Below are 22659 nucleotides of genomic sequence, written 5' to 3'. Positions count from 1 at the left end.
TATGTTTTAATGGATAAAGGAGAGAGTTAGAAGTATTGTATAGTTGTGAGCAGATGAGGCTATAGGATTTGGTTGAAGGTAGATAATTAGTAAGTGTTTGTGCATGGGGGTGATGCTAATTGATACACAAGTTGTGGAGGTCAGAGGCTTTATAGTCCAGGAAGAGAAAGCCTGATAGTATAGTGTAGCAGGAAGTAGAATAGTGGAGTTGCAAGTTTGGTGGGATGGTTTAGACAGACAGGAAGGATGTAGAGGTGTAAATTGGAACTGGTGTGGTGGGAGGAGTGAGGGGGTGGGGTTGTGAATTTTACTGGAGATTGGAGAAAGGGGTGTGGTGTCTACAGCAATAAATCTGATGTAAGAAGGGGTGGTTGGGAATTGGGGTAGGATAGGGGAGCATGTTTATGTGTTAACCTGTCAATTGTAAAGACAAATTTAAGCTTTTCAGGACAAATTGAAGGAAATATATGTGACTTTGGCACTCTTTATCTCAGTTGCCTACAACTGATAACTACATAATTAGATTATGATCCCACTCCATAGTATGTTTGCAGCAGTTACAAAATTTACCCTTTAACACAAACAGCACAAACAACACAGCAGATTACTAATATAAATGATTATGGATTAGTAGTCTTAGTATTAGTATTAGTATTAGTATAAGCATTAGTAGTATTAGTAGGGGCTGAGCATTGATTTCTGAATATCTTCAGTAATTTTGGGGATATAACTATTGAGAAAATATTGTCAATCTAAAATAATTTTGAGGTTCCTACATGTACTGACACATCAGCTGAAACTGATTTCTAAGGTAAATTGGACTCCACAATGATTTCCTGAGCTGTGTTCCATGCTACATATGAGCTGCTGAGGAAGTTGTCCTCAGCAGCTCATATGTGAATGTAGATGAGGATTATAATTTTTGGTTTTGTATCTTGTTAGCTCCAGTGTGGAATGTAACCATCCACATTGTTGAAAGAGTTGTAAGATATAGGTTTGAGTTGATCAGAAAGGTTAGGTCTTTTACTTGATTTTATTGCCTATCCCAATATCTCAGTCAGTGCACACTTTTAGATTCCCTGTTTTTGTGTCAGTAATCTCTGGTCTTAATATATTGTCAGAATGGAAACACCAACTGGATCTCAGCTGACAAGCATCCTATTATTCTCCATAGATATGTTACTTGGCTAGCCTCTTTCAGTCTCCTGTCATTAGTGATCATTTGGATATAAAGGGGCAGGGACATGTTATACCTCTGTTAAGTACTAGAAAGATGTAATTCAACTGTTAATATATATATATATATATATATATATATATATATATATATATATATATATATATGTAGGTGAAGTATTAGAAAGATGTACTTTAACTATTAATATATATGTAGGTATTATTTATAATATGCATGGTAACCCAAATCTTGAGGCTTACTAAGTAACTATTTTTATCTATGTTTATTCACTGCAAGTGCGCTTTCCTGTATTTAATCTTCTTGCTTTTCTGTACCTTTTATGTTTAATGTTACCTTATTCTACCTGTTTATTCTTATTGATGGGTATATTTTTTACTTGCTGTATACTATACTTTATTCATTGACAGCACAGCTTTCTACTTCATTGAAAACTATGCAGCCGTAACATATGAAAATATATTTAAACAACATACTAATTCATGGTGTTATATACAGCTGAGGACAGTCATACTCACATTGTTTGCAATTTAAGTGTTCTGTTTTATCAGATTTTGTTGTTTCTTGATCTTCTGTTTGTCATTTGAAGTGCTGTAATAAAATATAAATAAAAGGGAAAGTGATATTTATCTGATGGCAGTATGAGAGTTTAAGTGCTATGTCTAAGATTTATCAGAAAACTCTTTCTAGCCCCAATATGATAGTCACCAGCCATTTCCTTATGTGAGCTGTTATTTGACTTATTCCAGCTAAGACTGTCTTCAACACAGAAACTGTTCTGTTTAGTGAAGCAACTCAAAGTACCTCGGACTCTGGGCTGAAAAAAGACACAGAAGTTTTGCAATGTGACACAACCAGAAGCAAATCACTTATCTTGGTACCCGAGATGAATCCCATTGTTTTTGCCTATATGCTTGCCTATATGGAATGATGAGGTGCATCTACACAGTGTTTTTTTTTTCTTAGTCTCTGGAAGTGCCTTCTCCATGTTTGAATCTCTCTTTAGTGTTTTAAAAATATCTAACGATATAGCTAAAGATTAACAAAAATTACCACTAGCTCATACTGATTACAATTTCACACATATTGCCCTTTCAGTGACAATAATAGATCCTTTTCCTGCTTCACATATATCAGTTTATGTTATCAGGTACTAATAACAGGTCCCAGCCATGTCTAACTGCACTGTATGTTTGTTTTTCAGCTACCCCTCTGACAGCCTGCTGAAGTCATTTATCATTGTTTTTCTTCCTCTGTTATCAAGACTCCTTTCTGCTAGCATTATGCACTGCATCCATTATCATCATCATCATCATCAACCCCCTTTCTCACATTTTCTGCATGGAGCCTGGGTGTTATGTTAGCTATCACCATCTCTGTCTATTCTATGCTACACACCTTCCTTCTTCGATACTCATTCCTGTCTGTCCCAAATCTTCTTCACCAGATTGCCTTCTGTTTTTCTGCACATGCATCTGAGCCACAGTAATTTGTTCTTTTTGATCTTTTCTGCAATTGAAGCTACTTTGGCTTCTGCTCGTATGTCCTCATTTCTTTGTCTGTACCTCAGTGTGCATCCTACCACCCTTATCAAGCACTTTATCTCCATCACCTCTAGCTTTCTCATCTGCTCTACCTTTACTGTCCAGATTTCTCTTCCATATAGTAGTACAGGTCTCACCACTGTTTTGCACAACTTACTTTTAAGTTTCTTTGGTATTCTTCTGTCATAGACTACACCTGACACTCTATGCCAGTTGACTGCAGCCCCTCTGATTCTAGCTTTGACCTCTTCATTTAGACTTCCCTTTTCCTTAACCACCCTTCCCAGATACTTGAAGCTATTAACCTGTTTCACTATTTTCCCTTCTATCTCAATTCTCAGCTTCTTTGGATTTCCCCAGTTTGCTGCCATTACCACTGTCTTATCTGTACTTAGTCTTATCAATCATCCTGTCCAGGACTTTCATGCAATGTGACAGGAGTTTGATACCTCTGTACTGCCCACAGTTGTGGATGTCCCCTTTGCTCTTGTACACTGGCATGAGTATGTTTATTCACCAGTCATATTGGATACACCTTTCTCTCCACACTGCTATGAGTACCCTCAGGACCCATTTCTCCCCTATCTCGCCTAGCATTTTTATCATATTTGCTCTGACCTCATCTAAACCTGCTGCATTCCCTGACTTCATTTTCCTTAGTGCTATTCTTACTTCTTCTAGGGTCGGCTCCTCTTCTTCTCTCATCATAGGCTGTGTCTGAGGCAGAACAGCTTTTGTGGGGTTTTCTTCATTTAGAAGCTGTGGGAAGTATTCCTTCCATCTGCCTTTGATATCCTGTGAACTGGTGAGCAAGGTGTTGCTGGTATCCCTTATGTAGGGTCTCTGAATATCTTCTTTATTTTTATGTCTTTGCCTTGCAACCTGATATAGCTTTTTTGAGCCTCCTACTGAGTCACTTTCCAGAAGATGATAGAGTGCCTCCAATGCCCTGTTCTTTGTTGCTGCAACTCATTTCTTAGATTTTTTTGTTAGTCAACCGGTCTGCCTTTGGATCTCTGCATTTCACCACCTGCTTTCCTTATTTACCTTAGCTCCATACCTGGCTTGGCCATATATATGTTCTGTCGTCCTCACACATACTGTTTTGAGGTGCTGCCATTATTCAACTCCACCTATTTCCTCCTCTTCTTCTTGGAGAAGTCTACCTGTATGTTGGCCACTCTTGTATGTGATCTTATGACTGATATCCTGCTCTGTCTGTTCCTATATTTGTATTCAAGTTACCAATCATCAGCACCAATTCATGTTGTCCAGCTTTATTTAGTAGGTCCTGCAACTGCTGTATGAATATATACATGTATGAATGCACCCTTTTCCTCACTATCTCAATCCTACTGTAAGGCATAGGCTGAATTAGGCTGGAGTCTGATTGCCATGAGTCTGTCACTAATTCTGATCACATTACTTACTGCCTTCTGAAGCCTCTCTTCAACACACTTCTGACACCATTTCTAGCCTGTCCTCCTCCTAAGTAGTACACTCTAGATCCAAAGTCAAGTGGCTTGTTCTTCATCTCTTGGGTATATAGGATGGCCAACCTTCTCTGTATCATCATGTCATCCACTTCCAAGCTCCATCCTGTCAATGAATCTACACTGAATGTAGCAATTCTTAGTTCAAGTTTGGCAGCTTTCACTCAACAGAGTTATCCTTGGGCAACTGGACACCAGCTGCCCAGTATGGGCTTTATAGAGGACACACACTGGCCAGTAGTGGCATATACATCCCTCCAACTGTTAGCATGGGTCCCTGGCATAAGTCAGAGTAGGCCAGGTCCTCAACTCACTTAACACCGATAACTGCCCATGCTCGTTTGTCAACAGTAGTCATATTTTACACTGTTGAGTGGCTAGCCCTGTCACAGCACACAGTCTGTGATCCATGTTCTCCTGTCTTGAGGATACTGCGCACCACAGAAGATGTCATTATAAGGCACCATGTAGAGTCTACATTATTGCCCACAGCTCCATTCATTGGTGAGTTTGAGATGGGAACACTCAGCATGGTTTTTTTTTTTTTTGGGGTGGGAGGAACTCACAGAGACACAGTGAGAGCATGCAAACTCCAAACAGCATTGGCCAGAGGTTAGGGCTGAACCCGGTACTTTTTGCATAGAAGGCAAAGACCTTAACCATTATTTCAAATGGTTTCACACTAATTAGATATATGCAAGCAAAAAAATAACCTGACATATAATAATGCATTTTTATTTTAACTAGAAATCATGGTCCATAAAAGTATTTATGTATATGTGGAAGTTAAGGTAGCTAAAGATAACAAGCCTGGGAGCTGTATGATTCACTGATGAGAGACAGAATTGTTTGTGTTAAAAGACAAAATACAATGAGTGAAATACAGTTATTTCCCAAAAAGAACTGGACCGAAGCAAGGACACCATTAAAATCCTCCACTCTTTATTGGCACAACAAGTAATAAGAGGTATTTATGCCAATAAAAAAATGAGGATTTTATCGGTGTCCTTGTTTCAGTCTAGTTATTTTTGGAGAATTGGTTGTATTTCTGGGCTGTTTCCGCATGTTTTGTGGTTACTGAAATACAGTTATGTATTAACCATAATGAGAGAGCTGTGTTATCTGTTTCCATCCTTCCTCAAATGACGGCTCTTGGATCCAACCTCGGCCGCCCTCTCTAGAAGCAGGATCCGCCACCCAACCCCCCCCTACAACCCCTTCTTGTCCCTAACACCACCCTAGACTGAGTTTGCCTTCCAGTCCTGAAAACCCAGTAAGTATAAATATGTATTAATATACACAAAGTAGCAGAAGACTGCGTAACAGGAAGAGAATCTGCACTAGAGCTGGAAGAGTATGAACTCCTGTACCAATAAAAGCCCATATATGGTCATATCAGAAATCCACAGGAAAAGGAATTGTTCCCCGAGATAGAAATGGTGAAAGAGGGAGGGAAGTTGAGGAAGAATGGAAACAGGCAAGATGAATCTGTCATAATTGTAAGTATATAACTTTCATATGAGATGTTGTCTTTTCCATCCATTCCTCAACTGATAGGGTCCTCAGCTACTTAATTATAGGTTCATAGGTTCATACTAGGCTATCTGCCCTAGGGCATTTATAAGCCTAGCCAGAGTGTGTTTGGCTTTCGCCACCCATTTTAAATTTATTTTGCTATGCCCTTTTTCGAGGTTAGTATACTGTGCCTCTGTCTAACAGTGACACAGAAGTGATACTCAGGGTAAACCTACGATCTCCCATCCACTCATCAAGATTCCTGTTGAAGAGAGTCAATGAGGGACTCTGCCTAACCTGGACTGGGGTTTTATTCCAGAGTGAAGGGAGCCTCTAGGTTATGAATCTGTCCCTCCAGCATGTCTTATTTATTTTGTTTAATTTCGTATAATTCTATGGGTGATCTTCTGGAAGAATATTCCAGAGGACAGCAGAACTAAAAGTTACCCTATTTCTGAAAAGCAAATCCAATTTATAATGGGAAATGAAGGTATGAACATTAGACTATGTGGCAGCAGCACAAATATCATCAATCAAGGTCCTACAAAAGAAGGTTGTAGAAGAGGAAACACCATACTCATAACTATACTACAAAATAAAATTTTTCTTTATTTTTTATTGTTGTTAAAGATAGCATCAGGATATCTACTTTATTACATCTTATTCACAACAGGCTTAATAGCAAAGTGTATTTGCTTGTGTATTTATTTTCCACTTATTAACAGGGCAGAACCCTGACCAACATCAACAATTTTCAAGATCTACTCAGACAGAAAAGTAATAAATTCATGAATAGAAAGTACAGATCATAACAGGGACAAAACAATAATTCTTACTTGCTTTAAGTAAGTAAAGTAGAGAAAACTAACACGGGTAGAGAGCTGGAGGAGAGTTTACATGTAAGTACTATAGGCTAGCTGAACAGCATACATAGTATTAGACAGTAGCATCATACACCAGTGATAAACATCTACAGTATGCACAGTATGTACATGGAAAGGGGGGAAGGGAAGGGAAGAAAGGGTGGAGGAATAAAAAGCAGAAGAAAATGGCTAGGAAAGAGTCATTTGACATTATTGTGAGTACTTGGGATAGAATATGAAAGCTAGTGGCCGCACCTCCTTTTTGTAGTTCTTTCCTCATATTTGGTTATAGCATATGTCATCTGTGGAGTTTCCTTCAGTACCACTGCATGCCTGAAGTGACAATCTTGCAAAAGTACCATGAATCAGTAAAAAAAAATAATCGCTACATGATAGAATTTGCTCCCGTCTCAGTGACATTCATATCTGCAAGCCTTTTGGTGCTATTTAGCATGCTGCATTATTTCTTAAATCTCTGTATTTGCAGTATAACCAGCCCAGAAGATTTAACATTTAAGAACACTTAACTGTTATATCAGCAATAGGTATCTCGGTTTAGGAAATGTTTCAGTGAGACATTACATACATTTTTGCCTTTGAATCTCTGCTACTTAAGTTGCTATTTGAGCAAGAGGTCCTCTGGCATAGGCTTTACTTATACTTTTACAGTCCATCATCCCATTGCAGTATTTTATGTGCAGACAAGTCATCCATCTGTAATAGCAGAGAGCTGTCTTCACATGCTCACTGTCCCATACAAAGAAAAATGTCTGCAACCAGATTCACATTAACAAAGAGACATTTCCGCAGCATTGAGCAACATTCTTACTGTTGCACCATTGGAGAAATGTGTTTCTTATGCTTACTTTACTAAATCATTACGTGTGAGAAGAACTTATTGCAGAGCTGTAGCCGAGAGCTTATCATTCAATAACACTAAGTAACATATCACAGAGTTTTAACAGAATGTTACTCTTCTTAAAATGCTACTATTATAGAAATAATAAAATGGCATTCATCACCACATTTCACATGGTATTCACAGATGAAGATAACTGAATTATTCTTTACACATTCGTTTGAAAGGGGACATACTATTTCATTGCTGGTACACCTTTTAATAAAGCAATAAGTTCTACATTAGTTCAAAGCTGCAGCAGTAATAAGAAACTACATAAAATGTAGAGCTGAGTCACTGACTGCATGCACACAGCGAGCATTTGATTTTAAACTTAATTCTCTACTTTGTAAGGCCCACATTAATGATGCTTATTCAGTACATCACTTAAGTGCAAACACTCAATTTACTTTAAAAATAACCTGAAATAGATAGCATGAGAGGGTTCATAAATTAGAATTATATCATGTGTTGAAAAAAAATACCTGACCTTGTACAGTATATATCATGAAGAAAGAAAATTGCCTATAACGTATGAAGTATGCCATCTACAGACTAACACTGCCTCTACACTGAACAAAGGAAAAAAGAATAATCATTATATGAAAAATAGTAACAGATGTAAGATGATGGTCAGCAGTCTGGAGAAAATCCAAAAATTGTACTCCTGGGGCTATCCTTTGGCATGTTTTTAATTAGGAATACTTAGAACTTCACGTCTTTGAGTTTTAAATAGCTGACTTGTGAATATTCAAGTGCTTGTAGGCTCATCAGGAAGCAGTGTGAAATGATTATAAATGTTTAAATCACCCAAAGTACATACTGAATCTTCACAAGTTTGATATACCATCAAGTACTCGTTGATGTTAATTCACTCAAAAGATATTTTGCATCCATAACCTGTAGAAAAGCAAATAATCTATTGTGATAAAGATGGGTGTTGCATGGATTGTTAAATGCTATTGTACCACTGGCCTTATAGCATCTTGTTAAAAAGGAGGCTAACAAAAAATGTTGATAACCCCCCCCCCCCCCCAATCATCTATAGATGCAATCCTTGCAAGGCTTTAATAGTTAGCTTCTCCAGATAAAAAGGGATGCAGATGATATATGCTGGCATGATGCTGTGTTGTAAGTTACAGTCAGTCTCAAAATAATCTTGTAATTTCTGTTGGGTCTAATGTTTAATTCTGTGGTAGAATAGCCATTCTAATTGTTTGTTCCTTGCTTAAAGTACTAATTAGTGTTAATGTTTTACCAGTAGAACCCTGGACTTCAAAGCCCTGATGCACGCTTTATCTTTGTTTATCAATGCTGAAACTCCTGACTTAAGACTTTCCTATATTTGAAAATAAGTGAAAGGCGATACCTACATCTAGGACTTAACTTTTCTATAATTACACATTGTAAATGACAAGAGGTCTTAGTAATTATGTAGTCAGTGATGTTATGTTAACTGCTGAAAGATTTTGCATGTGCATACTTGTTAGTCATCTGTCATTATGCGTGTCTAGTAGCAATGTAAAATTAAGGTAGTAGAGAACAATTAATATCAAACCATAAAGCATTCAACAATGTGCACTATCCCTTGAGTTTAATATTATTTCTGCTGTGAATTTTTCTGCTTTTTTGTCTTTTTCTTCTGAGATAATATACATAAATTATGTATACTGGAGAGCAAGAGCTAGATTCCTTTCAGATTTCTGATTGCTAAAAAAATGCTTCATACAAGCATCTTTTATTTTTGCATCTAATTGTGTATTTCCTGTACTAAGATTTTAAATTACACTTATAGGATCATATGATCATAGGAGGTTACTAGGCAAATGGCCCTGGGACCCTTACAAGCCTAGCCATGTTATACCCTTGTTTTCTTATAGACCAGGAGATGTAGTCTATATTAGTATGCAAATGTGGGATCAGCACCTACTGCTCCTATCAAGAAGGGACAAACAGGAAACCCTTGGGGTAAATTTGTGGTTTCCCATCCAATTGTTCAAGTTATATATAAATAGGGTTATACAGGAACGCTGTTTAATGTGGATTGCTAGTTTATTCCACAGGAGTGGCAACAACTGGGAAACAAATCTGTCTCACCAGCAAGTCCTGTTTATGTCGCAAGCCAGTTTAAAGTCCCTACATTGCATGAATCTTGTCCCATTTGACTTGCAGATGTGTGGCATTTCCATTAAGGCAGGGTCCGAGTCTGTTCTGTAGGCCAGGCACAAGTCGCCTCTAAACAGTCTCTACAATACAGAGTACAGTGACAGTGATTTCAGTCTGTCCATGTAGGACATACTGAAGACCCTGAATTTTCTTAATGAGAAACCTCTGAGGTCTCTACAGTTGCTGCAGGTGTCTGGTGAGGTACATACAAAAGGGATAATTGAATTGTACTCTGTTATTGGTCTGATGAGGGACAAGTATAGGGGAGTTATAAAGTCCTTCGCTCTGGATGCTATGCCTTTACTTATGAAATGAGCAAGGTAGAAGTCTTTCCTCACTGCTATGGACACATGCTGATCAAAGTTAAGCTGTCAGCCTGTGTGTTTCCAAATCTCTTACCACTGAGTTTGAACTTCAGGTGTTATTATTAATATTGTAGATTGCAGGGACATCCACCTTGCCGAAGGGAATGATTATGCATTTTTGTGCTGAGATTTAGACCCTTGGTTTTCCACAATCATTTGTCTGCATAAGCCCATTTTGTAGTATGCCGATGTTGTATAGGAATTCAATGATTGCCCCCAGTTTGCAGTCATCAGTGAACTTTGTCAGCCACAGACCATCTATTTTTGCCTAAACTTCTGAGAAATAGATACCAAATAGTAGAGGCCCAGCACCGATCCCTGTGGAACACCACTGGTGACAGGTCTGCTGGTAGAGATCAAATTCCCAACTTTGACTATGTATTCTATTGGTGAGACAGCTGGCTACCTACCTAATGATGTATGGGTTGATCCCAAGCTAAGTGAATTTCTCAATGATGCCTAAGTGGGGGATTATGTCAAAGGCCTTCGCTAAGTCTAGATAGACAGTATGCACTGATTTGCCTTCATGCAGGGCTTTGGTGACATTCTTGAAGAAGTCCACCAGGTTTAACAGGCATGATCTACCCTTGACAAAACCAAATTGGGTTGGGTCAACAGTCTGAAAGTCTCCTATATCTTTATTAATAAGGTCCATGATGATTCTCTCAATGGCCTTGCAGATATGACTGGTTAGGCTTATGGGTCTATATTTCCCAGGATCAGTTAATGGACCTCCTTTGTGCAAGGCGATAATGGTTGCTATTTTCCATTTGGCTGGGACTGTGGTTGTAGACAGTGCACAATGGTTCTGCTAACTTGTGTTTTAGGCAATTTAGTACTCAGCTTGGGATGTTATCAGGGCCCATAGAGGCTGTGTTTTTGGCCTTGCAGAGTGTGGTTATGACCTGCGCTTTGGAGATACTAGGTGGAGGACTGGTGATAGGTAAACTATGAGGTATGACTGGTGGTTGAAGTTTTCACTGAGCCTATCTACTAGCAGGTTGGCTATTTCTGCAGGTTCATTGTGGATGATTCAATCCACTACTAACTCTGCACCAATCTGAGCCTTCCCATTTAGATTTTGGATGTAGCTAAATAATGCCTTATGGTTATCCTTAGCTAGGGATGCTAATTTAGTTTCATAGTTAGCTTTAGACTGAGGATTTTATAAGATGTCTAATTTGTCTGTTTAAGTGGTGGAGGGTGTTCTTTCACTGCTGAGACTTTTCTCTTACTTTTGGACAGGATTTTCGTCCTCTTATTGTATAACCTATTTGTGCTGGATGTCAAAAAGGGTGGCTTGTTTTTTCTTGAGGACCTTGTGTTGATCCTTTCAGGTTCAGCTGAATCAATATATTTGTATAGGTGTTTATACAGGGCATTGGTGTATACCTCAGTATAGTAGTCCTTGCTGTCAGTGGGGACAGGGGGGTTGGAACTATTAATGCCATTGCTTAGAAGGCTATAGTTTGCTTAGGTGAAAATTTTCAACCTGATATCTCCTGGGCAGGGGTGGGGTCTATTCATGTATCATTGTTGTTTTGAATGGGACTGATTTATGATCAGACATTACCAGCGTGGGCCCCACACATGGGGTGCTGCAGCGATCTGCCATGCCGGTGAGCACTAGGTCAAGGACATGTGTCCCTCTGATGGGGATGCAAACTATCTGTTCCAAGGCATTTGCATTAACAAAGTCCAGGAAGTTTTGGGCAAGCATGTTTATACTCGTATATGTTTCCCAGTCAATGGAAGGATAGTTAATAAAAAACATAAACCAAGGTGCAAAAGGCAAAGCAAAGAATCCAGCTACCATCCGAACCAAATGTATAAAAATCTGCTTTATTTAGCCAAGGTCCACATGCAGTTTGAAGCATAAAACATAAACGCGTTGATATAAATAAGTGACTTGAATGTATGGCACTTTATCTGAGGAAGTCTATGGAAAGAGATGAAAACGCAGTGTTCAAATTTCAACGCGTTTATGTTTTATGCTTCAAACTGCATGTGGATCTTGGTTAAATAAAGCGGATTTTTATACATTTGGTTCGGATGGTAGCTGGATTCATTGTTGTTTTTACGAAACAAAAACATAAACCAAGGTGCAAAAGGCAAAGCAATGAATCCAGCTACCATCCGAACCAAATGTATAAAAATCCGCTTTATTTAGCAAGATCACATGCAGTTTGAGCATAACATAAGCGTTGAAATTTGAACACTGCGTTTCGTCTTTCCATAGACTTCCTCAGATAAAGTGCCATACATTCAAGTCACTTATTTATATCATAATATTTAAACAATAAATCAATCAACCAATTGGTTGATTGATTTATTGTTTAAATATTATGATATAAATAAGTGACTTGAATGTATGGCACTTTATCTGAGGAAGTCTATGGAAAGAGACGAAAATGCGGTGTTCAAATTTCAACGCGTTTATGTTTTATGCTTCAAACTGCATGTGGATCTTGGTTAAATAAAGCGGATTTTTATACATTTGGTTCGGATGGTAGCTGGATTCATTGCTTTGCCTTTTGCACCTTGGTTTATGTTTTTTGTTGGTTTCGTGCAAAAACCACCTTCAAATTGACTGAAGGATAGTTAATAACCAGTGTATCTGGCTGTATTCTTAGTGACGCAAGTACGTCCAGGTAGACAGCGTGGATATCATGGTTCATGGTGGGAGGCCTATAGCTAACAATGAGATGGAGTGGGGCCTTTCTTACACTTCATTGTACTAGGACTAACTCTAGAAGGTTGTTCTGTTTAGCTAGTCTTGAGGTGTATTTATCTTTGACAAAGACTGATAGTCCTCCTCCTTTGGTTCATTCATGTTCATTTTTTGGTCTAAACATGTGGAAAAAAATGTAGCCTTGCATGGCCAGGGTACTTTCTGAGGTCTTGAACCATGTCTCAGTGATTGCACACACATCAATATCATCTAAAGTAAGGAGTGCTTTCAGTGAGTGTGGTTTCTGATTTAGACTCCTGACATTAAGCAGCATAACCTTGAGTTTGCCTTTAGAGGATATTTTTAGATTGGGAATTTTGTTCTTATGACATTGCCTAAAGATACACTATGAGGGAGGCAAGTACCTTTGCCAGTAGCCAAAAGCCAAGAGGTGACAGGTGAAGACCATCTCTGGCAAAGCAGTGTGGACTATCAACCATATGATCCCAGGCTGACAAATACTGGATCCCCTGGACTAACACCAGAAGCTAAAGCCAATTGTTAAAGTCAATCATTTTTTTGTCTGTATTGTAGCATCATCCTAGGTGAAGGTAGAATGCTGCTTAAGGCTAGAGACATACCTGCCTAGGACACATAATCAGGGAGCTCAGTCATGTCTCTCTTCATATAAACCAGTGTGGTACATCTCAAGTTATTCACTCCAACATGGACTATGACAGAGTCATAACAGTATTTGTTGTTGAGAGACTTGAGTGCGTATATGATTTGGTGGATCCTAGCACCTGACAGGCAGCTAACCATGGCTCTCTCCTTGTCCAGTCTGGTAAGTGGGACATCTGTGTGTATCACAATGGAGTCACTTATGACCAAGGCATTTGGTTTTGATGTGTTTTGCCTTAAGGGCTTGTTGGATGAGACACTGGCACATATGTTTTTATGTGTAGTGGATTCTGCTTGGACTGTATTGTGTGTAGACTGTTTGCTCTTGGGAGATCTCTGGTCTTTAGGTATACTTCTGGAGAGTATCTCTGTATATGTGGGTTTGTGTGTCATGCACTTGTTTAGTGTAAAAAGTGAAGTATGTGTGCTGACAACTTGTTCAGTGCCTGGTTTAATGTTGAGAGAGCATTGATTCTAGATTCAAAGTATAGATATCCCTCACATGTTGAATTTGAATGTTTTACAAGTAGTAGGTTGTCAGTATACATGAACTAATTGCTACATTGCCTCTGGATGCCCATCTCAATCAGGCTGACTGGAGAAACAGTAGGAAACTGTCCATCCATTATATTAGTGCAAATACGTGGCTTAAATAGAAGATAAGTTAAGCACTTTTTTAAAAAAGCTAACCAATACTAATGCCCATTACTGAGCCTTACTCCAACAATTTCCACTAGGATGGGTCCTTGTCTTCTCTCATCTGCCACAAGGGTGCAGTGTGGCAGTCTTTTATGAAGTATATCTGGATTTAGTGCTCAGATAACGTCAAACAGATTAGATTCAGCAAGTCCAAATCTAGCCTATGCTAAAATAAAAAGTGCAGCAAAAACAGCCTCAGTTTGTATGCCGCCTCAGCAGATCAGCAGCTGCAAGGCTGTGCCAGTTTACCCTTAATGTCCTCCTGTGTGCTGTATTTCAGTTAGTGAAACAACCTACTCTTTGGATAAAATGTGACAATGTGACAGCGATATTACACCAATCTATTGACTAATACTGTAGTTAAAAATGAATAGAACCTGTACACAATTATAAAAAAAAAAAAACAGGCTGTTTTTATGTTTGCTGTTATAAGGTCCAATATTTCTGTTAGATGATGACTTGCTGAGGAAAGTAGAATGAAAAATAATTTTATCTGTGGTGCAGTTAGAACTTCATCAAATAAAGTTGTCACAATGTAGGCATAAATGGTTAAGTTACACAGGATTGCATTATTTGTGGTTTTCAGTTTATTATGGTGTACTTCAGAAAAGGTGGCACAGCCTGGCACCTCAGGAAAAGCAGTCTATAGTGCCTACTCCAGTTTTTTGGAGAGAGGTGCTTTTCTCACCTGTGTGCCATATGTCTTAAAACTGGAAATTATATTGAGGAGTGCTAAACTATTAGCATCATCTTTTAAAAAGCATCCCTAATTTAGGGCCTTTTTCTATTTTTTTTTCCTGGTTGTGGAAGAAAAAGTTGAAATGTATGCTTCGAATAAGTGTGTCTCTTCAGTCTTTAGACTTTCTCAGATGTAAAAATAAGCAAAAGGAAAGAGTGAGATAAAAACAAATTTGTATGTGTTGTGTGAATATGTGTATAAGCATTGTGAAGAACTAAGCATATAGCTTCACCTCAGCAAAGTGGCAAGTTGGTATGTCACCTTAAATAAATCATTTAATTCCCCTTGAGTATCTCTATGCCATCTGCAGAGCATGGCTCACAGAGGATTAGCCATTGCTTCATGCTTGGGCTCTTTTGGATCAGTAAATCATAAAAAGAAAAAAAAAATGAGCAAAGCAGTGGATTTTGTTTGCTTATACAAATGTACTTACTAGAAATGCTAAAACAAATTTCCTGGATGATATAGGCACAGGGAAATCTGTCATATCAGATTTATTGCCCTACAACTGTGAAGCTGAAACCACTAGACAAATGTTTGTGCACAAGTCTTCATGTTTCATACCCACATCTGCCTTAATTGAGTCAGAAAGAAGTTAACTCATAGATCACACCTGTCTGGGTCAAACATCAAGGCAAAGGTGCTACATCTTACATAAAGGGATAACAGTTTTTCATACAGGATATAGTTTGTTCCAAAGATGCCAGATATGTTTAAAAAATGAAAAATGCAGTTAGTAAGTATTTTATTAAGGCTGTAGTATGGCATAATACTCTAAGATGTTACTAACAAAATAATCCCATGTGCTTTGTGATCTCAGCCATTATTCATTATACTGATTAGCACATAAGTACATGCGGTAACATATATAATAATTATTGTTATCATTGTGATTATTCTGCTAGTAAGTCACATAGGCAAGAGTTGTCTTATAAAACTTAAGAAGAATGTATACAACAAGTGAAATGCATCACAACAATGAGAATATTGAATGTACTTACGACCATTATATAATGTAACTGAGACCTAGATTCCTATTGATAATAGAAAGGGCTCTGCGTTAATCATACTGAAAATACTAGGACCATAAACTTGTTGGGAATGCATTGCTAGACTTCCAGAGATCCCCACAGATCATTAGCTTATATGAATAAGACAAGACATTTACATATTATGTCTGAGTATTCATTCTTTATGCTACTAACATATGAAATGATTATTGTTTTGTTCCAAGAACAAAGAATTATCTCTCTGTTATTTGTCATATACATAAACACCAGGCATGCTGTTTAGCTAGACTGTTAAAACAGTTGCTACATTTGAGGACTTAACTATCACTTCACTAACTGAATCAGTCTGTAGCATTTGCTAGATGCATCTGCAGCTAATTATTTTATCTGGATGCACATCAGGCACATGTTATGTTTTTTTTTTTTTTTATTTTTTAAACAAAAAACATATTTATTGAATTATCACTTATGACACAGGCAATTATACATTTATATAAATGAAAACATACTACTTCTACTTTAAAAGAACTCTTCTCTGCTTCTCGTGACAGTGATATCCCCTTTGATGTTAGATGAGCGTCATGTAAAGCGATGATTAGAGGAATCCTTATCAGGAAAGCTAGCTTTCTCAAAAAACTGAACAAAGAAAAGATAACCAACCTAGTTACAGAGATTAAGACTTTGGACGACAAACTTTTAGCTAATTACTCCTTAGACACTGAAAAAGAGCTGCAATTTAAACAAAAAAACTGTTTGAGCATCACCAATCTAACCTTTCTCTCCAAGAATTACGTTATATCTCTAAATATTCTGAATCCTTACAAACCCCTTCCAAAGATCTAGCCAGGCTAATAGTTAACACGCCTAAATCCCCCAGAATCACTTTCATTTACCACAATAACACGCTTTACAAATCTGACGCTCAGATTATCCAACTATTTCACCAAATATATTCAGATAGCTATGCTAGTAATAACATGCTTCCTACTTGTGATGAGATGGAAAAAATCCTGAACGAACTTACCTTCCCAAAATTAGCCGACTCTCAGAAAAGTTTCCTATCAGCTCCGCTAGCTATGTCAGAAATTCTGGAAGTCATTGACAACCTCAAGATTGGTAAAGCCCCAGGCCCGGATGGCTTTTCACCTGATTTCTACAAAACATTTAAAACTACCCTTGCCCCCATCCTGCTCAAACTTTTTTAATCTTTCTCTAATAACGGTATAATGGACCTATACATCAACCACTCTAAAGCTATACTAATTCCTAAAAACACTCTGGATAGTTCTAACTTAAATAACTATAGGACAATCTCCCTTATGAATGTGGACATAAAAATTTTCTCAGCCATCCTAGCTAACAGACTTAAAAAAAAAAAAGAAAAAGGGGAAGGGAGGAGAAAATTGGACTGCAGCAATGGAGATCCTCCCATTATGGTAGGTATGGTAGGTACAAAACTGTACTATCTAATGCTGCCTGCCCTGCTGCAGTCTGTAGAATAAACAAAATTAAGATCCCATTGAGGGAGCTGAAGGCCCTCATCTCTAAAAACTGAATGCCAGGCTGTCAGGTGAATCCGTGGTAATGGGCCAGGGGCCCCTGAATATTATCACTCAACAGGTACCAATGCTGAACGGGCCAATCCGTGTGCTATAGGCATGCACGGTTTCCGGCCCTCCTGACTCCTGACTCAACTTTGGAAGAAGAGGCAGAGGAGGAAAGGAAAAGGCATACACGTGAAGGTTGCTCCAACTGAATCAGAGTTTGCATATATTTGGATGAAACAGATGCAGCCAGCACAAAGCAAACAGAGGAGGTTGGAAAAGAAGAGAGAGAGCTAAGGATCTATGTCTGGAGTTCCCCCTCCATGGTCAATCAATCAAACACCTGACTTCCATTACCCAGGGATCCACCATTACCATTCGCCTGAACATCAAGAACGCTTAACGACTCCTGTACCCCTGGCAGAACTGTGCTCGAAGCAGTTTGCGCATCATCCAGCAGTTTCCATACAGCATGTGCTTGTCTGCAAAGAGTGGGTTTTGAATGAGTTCTGTTGTGTGTGTTGACAGTTGTTGTCATGACAGTTGTCCGGTCCCAGTCATCAACACCAGTCCCAGTCGGCGCAGCAAGGCAAATTGAACTGCATTGAATCTCTTCATATTGATAAGCAGCAAAGCAACTTGAAGTGAGAGTAGCTAACCAAAGGTTCCTCCTTTTATCCATTTGAAATGAGCACCCCAGGCTGGCTGAGGTCTGGTCGTTCTGTCGCTAGGTTGGTCTCTTTAGAGGACCAGAGCCGTCCCTGAATTTGGTGACATTCCTGAGCCTACCCACAAATTCTTCTGGAATGCAAGAATGACAGTGTCCATGTGTCCAAATCAGTATAGTGTTGTGTCTTCCTTTTTTTTAGATATCAATAAACTCCTATATGCAGTTTGTTTGGTAGTCAAACTAATATGCATGATGGATTCCCCACCTAATGAGGAAGGTATTTGTGATCTGCAGTCAGCCTGACATTAATACTATGTGCTGTAGGAATTTTTGAAGAAGTTGTTTTGTGTTCACTGTATTCACAAGACACAGGTCATTGGGTCTGCTTCGAAAAGACTGACCCCCTGCCCCCCCAGCAGAAGGTAGAAGAACTCTCAAGGAAGTAGAAGAAGGGCCTGAAGAAGCCTGCCCCTACACCTCTACTACCCTGCCCCTAGAATGAATGAAGAGGAAGAAGACCAAGAAAATTTAGAGGCATTCCTATATTCTTATTTAACTGGGGGGCTGATTCTGTAAAAAATTCCTTAACTTTTAAACTACTTAGCTTTTTCCTCCATTTTTTTTTTTTTTTAACCAGGGCCTAAAGCATCCACTTTACATTTCTATTGACTTAACAAATAATTCTGATACCTGAGCATATGAAACTGACAATTTAAAGCCTCATAGCCCAGCCAAAAGAGGTATACAGTTTTTTTTACCCCCACAGGGGCAGGGGCCTAGCATCCTTGTCCAGAGGAAGGATTCTCACCACTTAAACGCTTTGGGGCCTTTTGGGGCCTTGAGAAATAGTCAGATCAGCCCTCAGGGCTCTAAACATGAGCTTTGTGAGCTTCCGGAACCCTGTAGTATCTATCTGGTGTTTAACAGAGGCAGGCAGCAGAGAATCTGGGTTAGGGCAGCCTCAAATACATCCAAGAATACATCCAGTACAGGGAATAGCCAGGGGGCCTGTGCTGAGGCAAAAACAAACCCCAAAAACTCCTTTAGTTTCAGATAAATATGGTGGCCTTCCCATTTAAATCTTTCTGGAATGCATGGAAATGAAAAAGAAAAAAAGCAAAAGGAGGGGGAAAGAGGAAAGAGCCTCAGGAGGGAACGAATCAGAATAGGGAAAGAAATCCTCCAGTCTTCCACAGGAATCTGACCTGATGGAAGATAGGGAAGCTCCCTCAACCCCTCCTCCTCTCTCTCTCTACTCTGGGCCTCTTCTCAGGGGAGGCATGGAAAAGTAACAATTCTAAGCAATCAAATCAATCTACAGGCCTCTTAGTGGGACCCTGGAAGGGGGCCCCATGGAGCTAGACTTAGAATGGCCCTTGCCTTGAGGAGGAGGCTTAACCACCTATGAGGGAGGAGCCACAGACAGGAGAGGAGGGAGCCACAGTGGACAGAACACACCCACTCCTGTAGTAACACAAGGAGCCCCTTGACCTAACAAAGGCTCCCAGGAAGAGCCACTGAACTGGCCACTGAAGGCAGGACCGGCGTCCTAAGCAGCAGTCTCATCTGTTTGGACCCACGTGGACACCTCATCCCCTTTGGAGAAGAGCCAGTCGTTTGGAGAATCAGCCGAAGAGTCCGTCGTTTATGCGGTTAGTACGCGTTGTAAAAACAGCACAAACCCAGCCTAGCACAGTGCAACTTATGGTTTAACGCTTGTTAAACAAAAAGCTTATTAAAACCACAAACAGCGTCGTGCTCAGGCTTTTCTGACATCCGTCAACACTGAAGCAAAAAAAAAGACAAAAATGTCCCCAATGTACCAAGCCCAACTTGGTCTCGGTCTGAAACTAAAAAAACGACAATTCAATTCCAGATGGAACTGGCATTGCACTTCTGCTTACTATGCATACCTTAATTTCTCCGGAACAAGCAGGCTAACAGACATACGTGGGACAATACCTTAATGCTAGAATCCATAATAAATCTCACCAAAAAAGAAAGAAACCCTAGATATGCTATGGTGTTGGATGCTTGTAAGGCCTTCGACCGGGTAAACTGGAACTTTTTGTTTTTGGCTTTGTTGGGCTTTGATATCCCCCCTGACTTTATCAATATGATCAAAACATTATACAATAGTTCATATACTTGCATATATATAAACAAGCAATATTCTCAACCGATAAAGATTGCAAATGGTACTAGAGAGGGGTGTCCTCTATCTCCCCTGCTCTTTAATTTATATTTAGAAACCTTTTTCCTGTTTATCTTGCAAAAAACTTATCATTCAATTCCTAGAATTCTCAACACTAACATCAGTTTTACGGCTTTTGCCGATGACCTGAATCTTTATTTTGAACATCCTATATCTGACACTAAGAAGATAATTGAATCTCTGAATACCTTTGCCTCTATCTCAAACTACCAAATCAACCAAAACAAATCCTTTATCTTCCCGATCAACCCTATGGCACATAAACAACATATGTTTCCTGATCTCTCCTTTCGTACAGATTACTCTCTTAAGTATCTAGGAGTTTCTTATGACCACTCTTCTTCTTCTCTTCTACAATCCAACTTATCAAAAGCTTGGCTTTCTATTTCCCAAGACATTTTGAGATGGCAACAGTTAAAACTCCCAATGTTAACTAAAACTTCTATCATTAAAATGAATATACTTCCTAAACTCCTCTATCATCTCAAGTCTTCTCTATCTTCGGCTTCAATTCTTTTCTTCAAAAGAATTCATAAAGCCCTTGCAAAATTCATCTGGCACCCTTCGTTGGTTAGAATCTCATACCAGAGACTTATATTACCTAAATCTCTGGGGGGCTTGGTGATGCCCAATCTCATATTATAGTACAGAATCATTCACACGAATAGAATATTTGCTATTGCTAATCATCATCCAAACTCTTCTACTTAGGCTGCCTTGTGAGTAGTGTGGTATAATCATGCCCTTAAAAATGATCTTAACCCTAGAGCTCTACCTTTCTTGAATAAATTAAACCTTAAGAAACTAAAGTTACATCACTCCCTGAAGGGGTTAATTAAGACTTTTCAGGAGCTGTTCCAATTTCTTAACCTAGGTAATGCTCTCCTACTATTTCAACTTATTCATCTGAACCCGAATTTAAATCTGAATGGTAAAATGATCAACTTAAGTAACTACCCATTAATTAAGAACTTTATCTTATTGGATATGTATAAATTCAACCACCTCTCACTAACAGATCTTCGAACTGCATTGGCTTCGCCCAAGAAATATACTATTATCCTGAGGCAATTAAGAGAGCTCACCTCATCTTTTCTTCACAGTTATCCCAGTTCTGATGTTGATCATAACCGCGTAGCAGACCTATTACAAAACTTAGTTAGTAGAAAAAACATACTTTCTATAGCCTATAGAACCTTTACCTCATTTCTAAATTAAGGGAAAATTATTTTTGCGGATTACTGGGAGCAACAGCGCACTACCCTCTCACCACAGCAGAAAGCACTATCAATAAAATCTACTCTTAAGTATTCTCCCTTTTAAAAGCTTTTGTATACACAATTTATGATTACAAATAACTTATATCTAACTCCGGTCCACTTGAATAAATTTAATTTGAATGTTTCCACTTCATGCTCCTGCTGCTCTTGTCCCCGTGCTGATATCATTCACATTCTGTGGTTTTGTAGGTACTCTCACAGCATCTGGTGCTCTCTCAAGGTAAGGCTGGACAAAATGGGTTACCATAAATCTACCTTATCCTGGGAAATGGCCTTACTACACATTACCAGCCTTAACATACCTAAATTTAAACTTAGAGCTCTAATTACACTCTGTCTTCTAATAAAATTTTATATTACCAAGCACTGGATTGACCGCTCCAAGCTGTCCTGGAGGGACTTAAAGAATATGGCAATTAAATATATTACCTCCCAAAAACTGCTAATAATTAATCCCTGCAAACGAGCTTCATACCAGGAACTATGGGATTTTATTTTTCTTAAAAAAACACAACAGGCACCCAAAGAGGCAGAAGGTAATAATAAAACACGAGCCTGTAGGTGTAAGCAGCAGCAGGTTTAATCACATAAACACCACACAATACAAAGCGTTTTCATCCACCAGACTTCCTCAGATGTAAAATTAAAGAATGAAGGCTGTGCCTGCTTATATACCCTCCCAATCTAATTAGTAGCTAAAACAATTGTTTAATTGACATCAATTAAATCCTGTAACTAAAATATTCGTGACAACCTACCAACCTGCCACAAATACAGATGAAAGTAGATAAAAACATGCACATTTTGCAAAAGAACTTTAAAATAAATATATAAATACTGAAACCATCACAATGTGTTGGACAGATAAATAAACGTGAATCAAAAACCAACAAAAGGAACTTGCAAAACAATATATATACTTATTTTATAGTTTTGCAGCTCTCATTTTTAAAATAGGGGCAATGGATATGTATTCATTCAGCCCTGGGAATCTATTGGCTTCCAATAACAACTGCCAAAATATTTCTCTCACCTCTATCCTATTTTCCCATGGGCCCCCCCTCACATCACATTGCACCTTCTCTACAACAAAGAAGCCCCATTTTGCTTG

The sequence above is a fragment of the Protopterus annectens genome, chromosome 5.part0 (genome assembly GCF_019279795.1).
Source record: "Protopterus annectens isolate FY-2018-M chromosome 5.part0, PAN1.0, whole genome shotgun sequence".
NCBI lineage: Eukaryota > Metazoa > Chordata > Ceratodontiformes > Protopteridae > Protopterus > Protopterus annectens.
Note: the sequence above shows the minus strand (reverse complement) of the source record.